Consider the following 13,281-nt stretch of genomic DNA (forward strand, 5'->3'; position numbering starts at 1 on the left):
ATGGTCATTTCAAGCATGATTTATCAAATTCCCACATTCACAATGAGCTGGACCTACTTTCTACATTCCACTTTTAAAAAGTCACTAAAAATTCTTTGGCTCACAGGAGTAAAATTAAACATCCTGCCATGGATAATGGTAAGTGAAATTGCAATCTGTAATCTTGGGTATAAAGATTAGCTTCACTCCAAAGCATCTCCAAATAAAATAACTTCAAATGATAAACTTTTCTTTAATATTCCTTATGGGCAAAGAAATTTTTTTTATTTTTATTTTTTAATTTTTATTTATTTATTTATTTATTTTTTAATTTTTATTTATTTATGATAGTCACACACACAGAGAGAGAGAGAGAGAGGTAGAGATACAGGCAGAGGGAGAAGCAGGCTCCATGCACCGGGAGCTCGACATGGGATTCGATCCCGGGTCTCCAGGATCACGCCCTGGGCCAAAGGCAGGCGCTAAACTGCTGCGCCACCCAGGGATCCCAGAAATTTTTTTTTTTTAAAGATTTTATTTATTTATTCATGAGACACACAGAGAGAGAGAGAGAGGTGGAGACACAGGCAGAGGGAGAAGCAGGCCCCATGCAGGGAGCCCGACGTGGGACGTGGGACTAGATCCTCGATCCTCGGTCTCTAGGAGCAGGCCCTGGTCTGAAGGCGGTGCTAAACCGCTGAGCCACCCGGGCTGCCGGGACAAAGAAATTCCATAACCAACTTTAGGAAAAAAGCAACAACTATACTTCTATGTGGTATTAAAATATTAAAAAGATTTTTTTAATCCATAAAGCTACAACTGTTATCAAAGGTTTACTAAAGCATTAGGATTTTAGAATCTTTACTAATTTAGCATACTGCACTTTTTGGCTAAACACATAAACTCATTATACTATCAACGCAGAATTTTTACTGCAGCAGCAGCACTCCTAAACATGTAAAAACATGTTACAGGTTATAAAACAGCAAAAGATTTTCAAGTGCAAAGTAATCTTAGATTAAAACTGGCATTAAGTTCTAATAAGCACATTCACTTAGCATATAACACTAGAGATTGGACTGGTTATTAAAAACAAAGAAGGAAAAGGGAAGTAGGACACTAGAGTATAATACAGTGTGTGTATATTTAAACATGTATATATGTATATTTATACATGTGTGTATATATATGTGTGTGTATATATATATATATATATATATTTTTTTTTTTTTTTTTTTTTTTTTTTAAATAGAAAACTCCAACCAGCCCTATGGGAAGCAGGAACATCTCTCTCTCTCTCTCAGAGCTGCTTTCATTTTGACCCAAATTTGCTGGCTTACTTGAATGATTTTTACCTTTCTCATTACAAATTCATTTGAAGTAAAACTGTAGAATCTTAGAAATTTAGAGCATCAAAAATTATTTATCTTAAAGAAGTGGATCCCATCATTTAATTGTATATGCTATTTCTTTTCTTTTGTCATTCATTTGTTAAATTTTGCAAATTTAGTCTAATGCCAACCAGTGATCTGCCTGGGAAACTTGCCTTAGCAGGCACACATCCAGATAAAAAAATAGCCTATCTTATTGAAGAAATATACATAAACATTTACACATAACACAAAATAAGGGTGAAATGGGCACGGCCACTTGATTGACATCCATTTGTCACTTTCATTGCAAAATGTCATGAGCCGCTTCCAATATGCTTAGACAAATTTAGATGAATGGAAGTGCTGACTAATGATGCCATTATCTATGTACCAAATATGTATGAAGGCCTGAAATTCCTAAGTCATTCATGTGAGCTACTAAAATGACAGGGGAAAACTTAGGAAAATGATAATGAAACGTCATGAGGTGGCAAATGAATAAAAAGAAATAGCATTCAGATATGTAAAAAGATAAAATATGCTTAGTTATTGGGAAGAGATATAAGTCTAGCAAACAAGGCCAAGTCTTATTAATTGCAAAAAAAAAACCTGCACTATGTACAAGCTTTTAGCAACAAAATTATTTTAACTATCAGTAACTAAGGGTTGTTATTTTAGGAGAATGAAGTCAATACATTTGTTTTCCTAAGGCAGGCAGGGGCAGTATTGTGCTATTCATGAACTTCATTAATATTCATTACTTTTAAAAGCAGTTGGTTAGCTTTGGCCATTATCTATGCAGATATTTTGCCTTTAAATAAAAATAATTTCACAAACCTCATTATTTAAAAAGGTAATTAGCATGAAATTCAAAAACCTACGTTTTCATTAGCAGATATTCACAGAAGGGTATATATATTTTTCAGATGGGTCTGTTTTAATTGAATTCCTGGGGTAAAATTCTAAAAATCATAGTGACCAAAATAGCCTAAATGTAACCAAAAGTAAACTGAAATTACTTTTTAAAAATGTTCAAATTAATTTCCACTTTAAAGAATACCATGGCTGACCCAATTAGCTCTGCAAACCAATTCAAATTCAGTTGTTTGACATTCTTTAGCATTTCACAGTAGACTATTTTCATCGGTCCAGCACCTTAGATCCCCAAAGATCCCAGTGCACATTTAGTGATATTTACCTTATGAAGTAACTAAATCCAGATGAGCATAGCGCTCACATCACTGTAAAAAGAAATTGTTTCCTCATGCTTACGGCTCCCATTGGGGAACTAGAAACTGAAAACTCTGAAAATTATCTTTGTGCAACCAGGAAATTGTGGACAGAAATGGAAAATAGTTTTATTTGTAAATAAGCCCAACCATGGAAACCATACGCTACCTTGTTCTGCAAAAGTCCTCTAGCCTTTTATAAATCAGGTTTTTTTTTTTTTTACACTATGACAGATTAACAATCAGGCCAAATAATTCATGCATGTGGAGTTGGAAATGGAATCCTCCACATGTCCTTGTTGATTCATGTCCACACAGAGGTACAACAATGTTGAGTAGTACTATGTGGATTATAAGAAAATAAATAAATATTAAAACACCACCCAAAGAAGTCTAAATAACGCAGGGGAATTTTTGAGGCATCGCCAACTGGAAAATTCACTGTAGTGAATAGCTAAACTTTCAAGAAAACACATTTCTCTGTGTGTGTGTGTTTAAAGAACTCTGCTCCAGAACCGTATTTGAGTCAGTTTGATTTGTGTTTGTCAAAAGTATCTTCTAGTCCCTGAGAAACACCTGAATTGCATTTTCTTTAGATTTTGCTTTTGGCTTTTTGTTTTGTGTTTAAGGTAAGCTGGCCCCTTGGGACTAGTACAATTTTTTTTTTTCTTTTTTTTTTTTCCTGTTAAGGACATTCTGAAAAACAGAGAAAAGTGTCTTCCTTCTTGTTATCAGAAACTCATGGCTGTAGACATAATTTTTTCTAAAAACATGATTAATAACAGCCAACAAGCAAGAGAGTAAATGGAGTACCTGGCTTCCTAAATGAAAAAAACCTGCCTCTCCACTCCCCACCGTAGTCTAGTGGGATAATGGGTAATATACTCTCTTTGGAGACATGTATGCGCTTTGACTTGTTTTTGAAGAGTAGAATTTTCCTGCACCCATTAAGTGCATGGATTTCCAGTTCAAGGGAGCCAGCTTTGGGTCGCCAACGTGAGGTGTACCCAACCCTCTCGGCCACGCACACCTGACTTTGCAGTAGGTGGGGGAGAGCAGCTGTCCTCCAGGTTCTGAATGCCGCTATGCAGTCTTTCAAACTAGATACAAAGTTAGCATCAGTGTCTGAGGTTCCAGCTCCTCCAGGAGAACCCGGGGGCCCCGAGGGGCACAGCTTCCTGGGCGCCTGGGGCCGCAACTCTGCAAGTCAGGCCTGGGCCTCCCCAGCAATCCCAGCAGGATGGATGCGTCGTGGCGACAGCTGGGAAGGGAAAGGGTTACTCAGCATCCTCCCCTCCCCTCCTCCTCCTCCTCCCCAGCACCGGGCGGGAGGCTGAGGGGGATGGGGGGCCGCGCCGGGAGCCTCTCCGCGGGGGGAGCAGCTGGAGACCACGGACACCCGAACGGGGTGGAGGCGACTTGAACTCAGCCGCAGACGTTGCTCGGGGAAGGGAGTCCGTTAAGTTTGGACCCAAGGGCCTCACCGAGGTGTCGGGCCCGACCTGCTGCAGGCCGAAGAGGTGGCCCGGCCCTGCCCTCCAACCGCGAGCATCTCGGTCAGGGTGCGGCTGGAGCCTCAAAACACATTTCGTGACCCTAATGCCCTTTATTCCGAAGGGTCTCCAGGGGGGGCTACGGCGAGGTCCCGCAGGAGCGCAGAAGGGGGGAGGGCGCCGCAGGTGACCTGGGCCCAGGGGCCGCCCCCCCACCCCCGGTCCCGACGGCGCGCGGGCAGAGGTGCAGAGGTGCGGGCCCAGCGCGGCAGCACCCCCAACCCCCGACGGCGCCGCATCCCGACCCTGCGGGGGCCACCGCGGCAGCCCCTTCCCGCCGCCCCCTCGACCCCCCCCGGCCCCCCCCCGGCCCCCGCCGCCCCTCCGCAGCCCCCCATCCCCCCCACTTCGACCCCCGACGGCGCCGCATCCCGACCCTGCGGCAGTCCCTTCCCGCCGACCCCCTTGGCCCCCCATCCCCCGCCGCCCCTCCGCAGCCCCCCGGGTCTCCCCCCGCCCCCGGCCCCCGCAGCCCCCCTCCCCCCCTCCGACCCCCGACGGCGCCGCATCCCGACCCTGCGGCAGTCCCTTCCCGCCGCCCCCCTTGGTCCCCCCCAGCCCCCGCCGCCCCTCCGCAGCCCCCCGGGTCCCCCCCCCCCGGCCCGGCCCCCGCAGCCCCCCCCGACGGCGCCGCATCCCGACCCTGCGGCCCGCCGCGGCAGCCCCTTCCCGCCCCCACCCCCACCCCCGCCATCCCCCGGCGCCCGCCAGCCCCTGCCTTCCAGGAAAGGGGGAGGGGGGAGGGGGGAGGCCGGGACGCCCGGCAGGTTTATTTGGGCGTGTGTGTGCCGGCGGCTCCGCAGCGGCCGCGGGAGGCGAGCGCACCCCGCGCGGAGAAGTTCGTGTTGACAAACTTGGGGCGGCGGCGGCGGCGGCGGCGGGCGCGCGACTTCCGGGACGCGGGCGCGGCGGGAGGCGGCCGCGGGCCGGAACAGCAAATGCTATTCAGCCCGAGCAGTTTCAAGCCGCCCGAGCCGGGGAATTACTGGAGCCGAGCTGCGCGCTCCCCGCCCGCGCGGGATCCGGGCGCGCGTCGGGGGGGCGCGGGGGGGCGCGGGGGGGGCGGCGGGGCGCCCGCTCGGTGCCCGCGCCCCGCCAGGCCCGCCGGCTGCGCCCTGGCCGCCCGCCGCCCGCGCCCGCCGCTCCGGGCGGCCTCCCCGCCTCCAACCAACTTTTCTCTCCTCGAAAACTCCCTCTTTGTTTCAAATAGGACTCTCCAAAATTTATTCTTGGGAAGACTGACAGCCGGGGTCAAGAAACAGCTGTTGAAGTTAATGTTTCTTCCTCCCACTCCGCCGGGCGGCTGTGCCCCGCCACGCCAAAGTGAGGGGCGCTGCCTGGCGGCTCCCCGCGCCGAGCGCGCAGCCGGCGGGGGGCGGGGGCGGGGGCGGGGGCGTGCGGAGGGGGCGTCCGCCTGCTTAGCATACAATCTGATCAGAAATGCGACAGCATGTGCCTTTCAACTTGTGCTGATTACTCGCTGAAAAGACGTTGCGGCTTCCAGTTTGGAGGACTTTGAGCAGGGGGGGCGGGGGGGCGGGAGACGTGGGGGACACTCGCCACGTTTCGTTGGGAAAGGGGCGAAAACCTTGGCGCCTTCCCCCCACCCACCTCGTGCCCCCCGAGAGCCGCAGGGTGGCCCCGGGCGAGGGCGGAGGGCTTGCATTCCTTTGCAAGGTTGCATTCACGTCTCCGAATTCAGGTCCTTCTGCAGAGCGGGGGCTCGCCGGGAGCCGGCAGGTAGCCTTTATTCGGGGGCCTCGGCCACACCTGGCGGAGGCTGCCGGCCCGCGCCGGTGCTCGGCGGCTCTCCCCGCACGGGGCCTGTCCCCCCGCCCCGTCCCCACCCGACCCCGCCGCCTTTGCTCAGAGGACACACTCTGGGGGAAGCCACCCTCTTCTTTCCGCTGCCTTCCCCACAAAGATGGGTTCGGTTGGCTCGGCCCTTTCCCCGCTTGCTCTGCTCCGTAGGGTGCCCTGGGGGCCCCTGGGGTGTCCCCTGGGGCTCGGGCCCCCGACGAGCCCTCCCCGGGGTCCCAGCCTCTGCACGGCCCGCGGCCCACGGGAACGCCCCCCCCCCCCCCCCCCCAGAGCTTAACCGCCCTTCCCTCCGACCCGTCCTCCTTCGGGAGCGCTGCGATCGCCTGGCCTCGCGCAGACACAGCCATCTGGAGACCTGCAAGGCCCTCCTTCCCCGCCACCAGGTTATCCTGTCCCCACATCGCAATGCGGTGCCATCCCCCAGCGATGTTGCATCAGGCCCGGGGATATTTTAGGAAGCTCTCAGGCCAAGTCCAACGAGCCTTTCGCGCAGACGTGGGGCCCCGCTGCCAAAACCGGGGCTGCGGAGCCCGGGCAGGTGGTGATGCCCTCGCTCGGCTCAGCCCCGGTACCCTCCTGCTCCCCAGCCCCCTGCCCGGCGGGATCCACCCGGTAGCCTCCCCACCCCTCTCTCTGCCTGGCTCCCAGGTGCCACCACCTTTGTCTGCCCTCATAGCTTTTTGCAAACTGTTTAGGTCCACCTTCTAGATGTATGGCCTGGTTTTTCTGCCTGCCACGGTCATTCATGGGATCTTAATTAGTATTTGTTGTTATGAACCATAAATCGGCTGAATTCCACGTGGGGTTGCACCGGCCACTCCACACACAGCCTCCAGCTTGGGGGTCCGCGGGCCTCCTTGGCTTGGGCAAACTTTCCTCATTCTCTGGGCGCGGGTTGCCCGGCCGGGCTGGCACCGCGTTGGAGGCCAAGAGTCCCTGCACCACCCCCCACCCCACCCCCGCAGCAAGGGCCCCCTTCTCGGAGTCCTGCTAATGCAATCCAGCAGCCGAGTGACTTAGATTCCTTCTGCTTTATTGTTCTCCGTCCTTCGAGAGGCCAACTCTCTGCACAGAGCAGGGCCGTGAGGCAGACCTCCGCTGATCCTGAAGTTATAATTCCCCACTGCTGGCTCCTGCAGTTTTATTACGGCCTCCTTTTTTTTTTTTTTTCTTTCTGAGATTGACAGACAGAAACCTCCAGTGTAGAGGCCTGCAACAGCACCCTTAAAGACTTCTTTGTGTGGAAATGTAACCTTAGGGCAAAGTCAGCCTAACTCCAGGAAAGGCACATTAGCCTGCTTCAGGGAAGCCCTGGGCTGGGAAAATGCTGGGATTCTCCTTCTGGATGGCTACCTAGAGCCTCTCAAGGACAATTTTTATTTTATTTTATTTTATTTTATTTTATTTATTTTATTTTTTTTTAGTTTGGGGGCGGGGGTGGGGAGGGCAGGGTGTTGGGGGAATTGGAAATACTGTTAAGTGGAGACCTGTCGTGGCTGTCCAGGGAACTCTACATGCAATCAGTGGAATCAGGTGTCTTTCCTTTAGAGGGTGGATCTCTAAATGCAGTCACTGCTGAAGCACCCACACACTGTCCTGGCCAGGATGTCCCCTGGCAGGGTGACAGCATCATTTGCTACTCGTGGGGCTAACGCTACCTTGCCTAAGTGGAATGCCTTTGGATCACTTAGAGAATCTGATCTATTTATGCAGGTGTTGGGTTAGACAAATTACTCCAAAAAGCAAGGGTGAAAAGATATGGAATCTTAATTTATCATGCAGGATTAAAGTCAGATTTAAATCGGGTAGACTTATTGAGGGATTTGGAGCCCAAGTCTTTTTCCAAAGAGGGAAAAGGACTAAAGAATCCTCTTTGTTGAAATAAAGTCAGCCACGTAGCATCTTATGTTTGGAGGTTTGGGTTTTGTTTTTGTTTTTTTTAAATCTACCTTTTAAATGTTCACTTATATTTTCAATCAGTCAAATAGAACAGTACTAGGAAATTTGGTTATCAAATGTGTATGATTAGCCATTAACTATTCCAACAGAAGAGTACAAAAAAGGGTGAGATGAAAGTTTGCACTTGTCATTATAGAGATGCCCCCCGTAGGACCTGGGCCAGTGCCTCAGTTAAGGGACAGGTTAGATACAGCTCGTTAGAGAAGATGAATCTGGAGTCAAGGAGAGGTTAGAAAGATACCAGTATAGTTCATATGGAATTTAGTTGAGATGTTCAGTCCTGTAGCCCCAGGAGCTGGAGTTATTAGGAATAGAGAGTTTAAAACAATGTTTTTAATCAATGTTTTTGAAAAGTGTATTCTCACAGAGTCAAGATTGTGGATAGTGAAGGAAATGGAAACAAGGAGATGTCCTTAGATCGTATATGAGATTACAGAATGTGGACAGAAATAAAACTACACAATGCAATTATTTTCCTCTTTCCCTGTTCCTCCTAAATCAAAACAGAAGTTTAATTTAGGAATAAAAGGCTCACACTGATCTCCTCTAGCTTCTCCTCCAGTTATCCCATCCATATTCCAGTTCTGGTTTTGAGCAGAGCTACAATTGTCCTTTGCAAGGAATTGCATGAACTCCTGTGCTGGTTTTCTAATGTGGGAAAATGTCTACTAGGGAGGCTAAGACCACCAAACTAGTTTCATTATGACCCAAGGTACACTTAAATCCAGCCCTTCAGTGGTGGGCAACTGGCCCAGCACAGTCTTCCTCTATAGCGCTCATTAAAATGTTATTTACATTTTACAGTATGGTCCCAAGCCATAAGTTGGGATTTTATCTTGGCAAATCGAAAAAGAATACTCTTGTGATATCTGGACCTGCAAAGTTTTAGCTTCTATTGTGGACCTGCTGGTGATTTGCAAAACAAAGTCATAGCATATGAAAAAGACATCTTCCACTTCAGTTCAAAGGAGTTGGCAGGGAAGTGAAGAACAAAAGAAAACCTGAGATCACAAAATTAAACTTATTAGCCAAAGAGATTTTAAAGTGAATTTCGTGTTTGCCAAAAGTACACAATCAACAACTGTGAAGAAAGTAAACTTTATACTTCCATCCTGAACCTACTGCAAAAGTGGTGAGCTCATCTTCATAACTAACCTCCATGTTTTTTGCCTTGGAACTCTCATTCATGTGACCATAATTATTCCAGATCAAAAACAACATCATTAATCCCAGTCACTTTTAGGTGAACCAAATTGTCTGGATTCTTACCTCAGCAGGCCAAATTAAATTAACATTTTAATGATGTGTTTCTGGCATTGTTCATGCTTCATAAAAAGTAACTCACTTTATTTGACTCGAGGCAACAAGGCTAAACAAGTGACTCCAAAAAATGAATCTTTTCCAGGTTTGGAAATTAAGTTTCCCTGAGTTTTCTGAGACAGCAAAGATTCTTTAGAATCTGTAAGTCCAACTATATGATGTTACCATCTTTCTAAGATGACCATTGAGAATTACACCTAGATATATAATAACTCAAAAAAAGAAAAGAATTACAGCTAGGACCAGTTATGAGAATACTGTTTTGCAACATTCTCATGAAGGCCAAATGAAAATCAGAGGCCATCTCTCAGATGGCATTAGGCCAAACAGCTAAGACCTCTGAAGATGCTTGACATCTTGCCACGTGTCATCACAATCAAATCCTGGATAGAGTATTCTCATCTGAGTTTCACTGACTACCAGTAAGGAGCATGTGCAGAATAATAAGTGATTCAACTTTAGTCTCTAGTTAGAAACTAACATGCCTAATAATATTCTGGGGAAGAGGGTGTTGGGAATGTATATCAAAGATGGCATAAGTTCTTCACTGTCAGCAGGCTGGTGATAGCCAGCTGGGGAGCCACCTTAATTCTGTGGTTTATAAAATTCTAGGATTATTGTTATTACTATATAGAACTCTCAGTGGAAAACAATGAGCCCTTTCTCAGTTGTGGAATGGTGAACAACGAGGTCAACTACAGAGGATTTTTTTTTTTAAGATTTTATTTATTTATGAGAGACACAGAGAAGAGAGAGAGAGAGGCAGAGACACAGGCAGAGGGAGAAGCAGGCTCCATGCAGGGAGCCTGATGTGGGACTCCATCCCAGTCTCCGGGATCACACCCTGGGCTGAAGGCGGCGCTAAACCAAGCCACCCGGGCTGCCCCAGAGGATTTTTAAGAGCAAAATTTAGAGGGGAAAAAAACCACTTCACTGACCCAAGAGAACTTTTGTTGACAAACAGCAATCTCAGACCCTGGCAGTTACATAGTACATTTTAGGTTCCAAAGGTGCTTACCCCCAAAAGATCATAATAATATAATATTTTCTTCTTTTTTTCCTAACCAACAGGTGAAACCAGAAGATGTCTTCTGATGTCTTTTTAAAAAGTCATGTGCCAGGGGCAGCCCTGGTGGCCCAGTGGTTTAGCACCACCTCCAGCCCAGGGTGTGATCCTGGAGTCCTGTCCCACATCGGGCTCCCTGCATGGAGCCTGCTTCTCCCTCTGCCTGTGTCTCTGCCTCTCTCTCTCTCTCTCTCTCTCTCTGTGTCTGTCATGAATAAATAAATAAAATCTTAAAAAAAAAAAAAAAAAGTCATGTGCTAGTCTGCAAATGACTGAAAACACAGGGAGTCTTCAAATTTATATCAAGAGGCCTCCAGTGTCATGCATCTAATTACAATCTAAATATAATCTAAATATAAATATAATCATGCAATTATCTAAATATGATAATGCAAATTAATAAATGCCATCGCTTTTCAGCACTGCACTAGTAGTTAACTTACTTTTCAGGGCCATTTTTACAAAGAAACATAGGTATTATCTTTTCGCAGAATTTATTGCAGATGTGACGATTATAGAGAACCATAAGATCTTGCTTAAGATGTGAATACCAGGTGGATGGCTGAGCCCACTCACTAATCAAGTGATTTGTTCTCAGACAATAATGTTTGGGATTCTGATGCTTGCCTCAGCAAAACTGCAGATTTTTTTTTCCCATAGACCTTTGAGGTTGTCCATAAGTCACTGCTATATTCAATGCCAACTCCTCACATTCTCGGAGATAAAGAGGGCAAAGAAGGAGAGAAAGAATGTGGAGCTCATTATCCACAAGTTATTTTCCTATAGTTTAGGATGTTGAGAGTACTTTTTAGAAATTTTTCAAGGCAGTGACTCCCAGACATTTTCCATTAAAAGGAGGTACTTCTGTGTTTCAAAAGTAGATGTAGGAAGCATTTTGTTTTCACTCTGCAACAAAGGAAAGGACCTAAATGAGTTGCCTTATATTTTATGATGACCACAGTAGTGAACTAAAACCACTTTTTTTATATCCTTCTTATGATAGTATTTTGCAAGATAATACATATATAATAAACTTTTGCCTGAAATATCAAATGATTTTTAAAATTTTTTTTAAAGTTTTTAATTTTCCTGGAAAGAGTCATAGATCCAAGCTAAACTCTAATGATAAGGTCACACTTTCCCCATTTTAAAGAACAAATTGGTAGAATTAAGTGGTAAATATCATAGCACACTACATTATCACTATAGGTTATGTTACATAGCACATATAAAGCCCTTTTACCCTAGATATTGAATATGCCAAAGTGAGTCTGTAATTGAAGTGTATCAACAGCAAATTTTTAAAAGTTAATTTTGTTGCAGCTAAATTCAGAATCCAAAGCACCTCTGATTATCCACTGCTTAGGCAGAAGAGAAAGGGCTACTCCATTTAATGTGTTTCAACTCTGCCCTAAATGGATTTTTTCCAAGAGTGAAAAGGAAGACCAAGTCTACAGAAATCTTGGCAACTTCTTTTCCAGGAAAACTATAGAGATTTCATGGACCTTACTGTTGTTTACAAGGAGGTATTACCTTTCTCCAAATTCCATTCACCCAGCTGGTTTTCTCTTTTCTCCTGGGGTAAACTTCTCAGCAAATATACACATTGATCAGTGCCATGCCAAACATCTCCTTTCCACATGTAGCAGGTGACAACTAGCTTATAATCTGCAATGAGAAAGGAATGGATCATAGAAATCATGAGAGCAGGCTCTGGAGTCACAGGTGCTGGATTCAAATTCTGATTCTTCCCTCAGCAGCAGTGTAGCCTTGAGTCAGGTCTGGTTCCTTATTCACTAAAATGAGGCAGAAGAGCCAAAAAAAAAAAAAAAAATCAAACACCGTTCATCATTTCACTTCATTAGTATCCCCATCAAAAGCCCCCCAAAGCCCTCACAAGATCTGAATGGAGCTATGAGTTTATCTCCCCATGTGGAATAAAGAGCTGCATTCTTCTCTGAAGATTAATATCTATGCTCAATTCTGACACTCATCTAATGCTTGGACTAACAGAATTCTAAGCAGGAGCAAAGACTCTGAAAACTCAATTTTTCTGCCTTGGCACAGTTGTACCATCTTGCCCACACACTGGCCACTGAAGACCAGGTGCTGTTGCCTACTTCATTCAGGGAGGAGCTTCTTACCTTCTCAACTAACCTGTTAGCTTCTTGAGGAAAGGCTCTTGTAGTCTTATAGATTCTTGTACTGCTCTGAGCACTAAGTGCAGCCCAGTATCATGAGAAGAACAGGTTCTTGGTAAACGTTTGTGGCTTATTTTGAGAATGAGCTCTGGGGTGTTCATAACAAAACAGGTTCATATTGATGAAGAGTCCCATTATGCCCCTTCAAAATGGGTCTGTGACAGCTCTTTCTAAGGGTACACCGTTTGGACACTAATGTAGTAACAGCCCATTTTTGTTTTTTTCTTTTTTAACCTCTGGCCATTTCACAGCTGTATTAGTTAAAAATATTTTTAATTGGCTTTCATCATCTTTGAAAGTGTAATAAATACTCATTAAAAATAAGGCTACCAAGATGAGCTTTCCCCCTCCCCCACACTCCTATTAGAAATGACTGCTAATACATAGCACATACTTTTCCAAGTTGTTTTACTTATTTGTATTTTTGATGCATACACTAGCATTTATTATTATTTCCTGGAAACATCACTATGCTATTTATATCTTTTGGAACTTGTTCTTTTTTTTTTTCCATTTAACAATGCATTGTGAAACATTTGTCCATGTCAACACATACCTCGTTCCTTTTTAGTGCTGCATTATATGGAAATTTATGTTATCCGACTATTCATTATCATTATCTGAATCATAGTAGTTGATAAGTTGTGTAGAAAAGCAAAAATTGGTCATAACAGAAAAATATCCACTAATATACTGGCCACTTACTAAATTAGTCCCCACTTAAATAGTTCTCCCGACTTATTACCAGCATCTCTCCCCACCCAGTCAGTCAATTTTGCT

The 13,281-nt window shown here is 45.9% G+C and overlaps 1 long non-coding RNA gene across 2 annotated transcripts in view; it reads right to left on the bottom strand.

Annotated features, from left to right (window-relative positions):
* Positions 1 to 10,604: 10,604 nt before the first annotated feature.
* LOC121489813 overlaps positions 10,605 to 13,281 on the bottom strand; it is an 85,441-nt gene continuing 82,764 nt past the window's right edge. For both annotated transcript variants that reach the window (XR_005987429.1, XR_005987430.1), the window contains exons 6-7: positions 11,834 to 11,968; positions 10,605 to 11,206 (exon numbers count right to left, since the gene is read on the bottom strand). This is a non-coding gene — a long non-coding RNA (uncharacterized LOC121489813). The remainder of the gene's footprint in view (positions 11,207 to 11,833; positions 11,969 to 13,281) is intronic.

The sequence above is a fragment of the Vulpes lagopus genome, chromosome 4, assembly GCF_018345385.1.
Source record: "Vulpes lagopus strain Blue_001 chromosome 4, ASM1834538v1, whole genome shotgun sequence".
NCBI lineage: Eukaryota > Metazoa > Chordata > Mammalia > Carnivora > Canidae > Vulpes > Vulpes lagopus.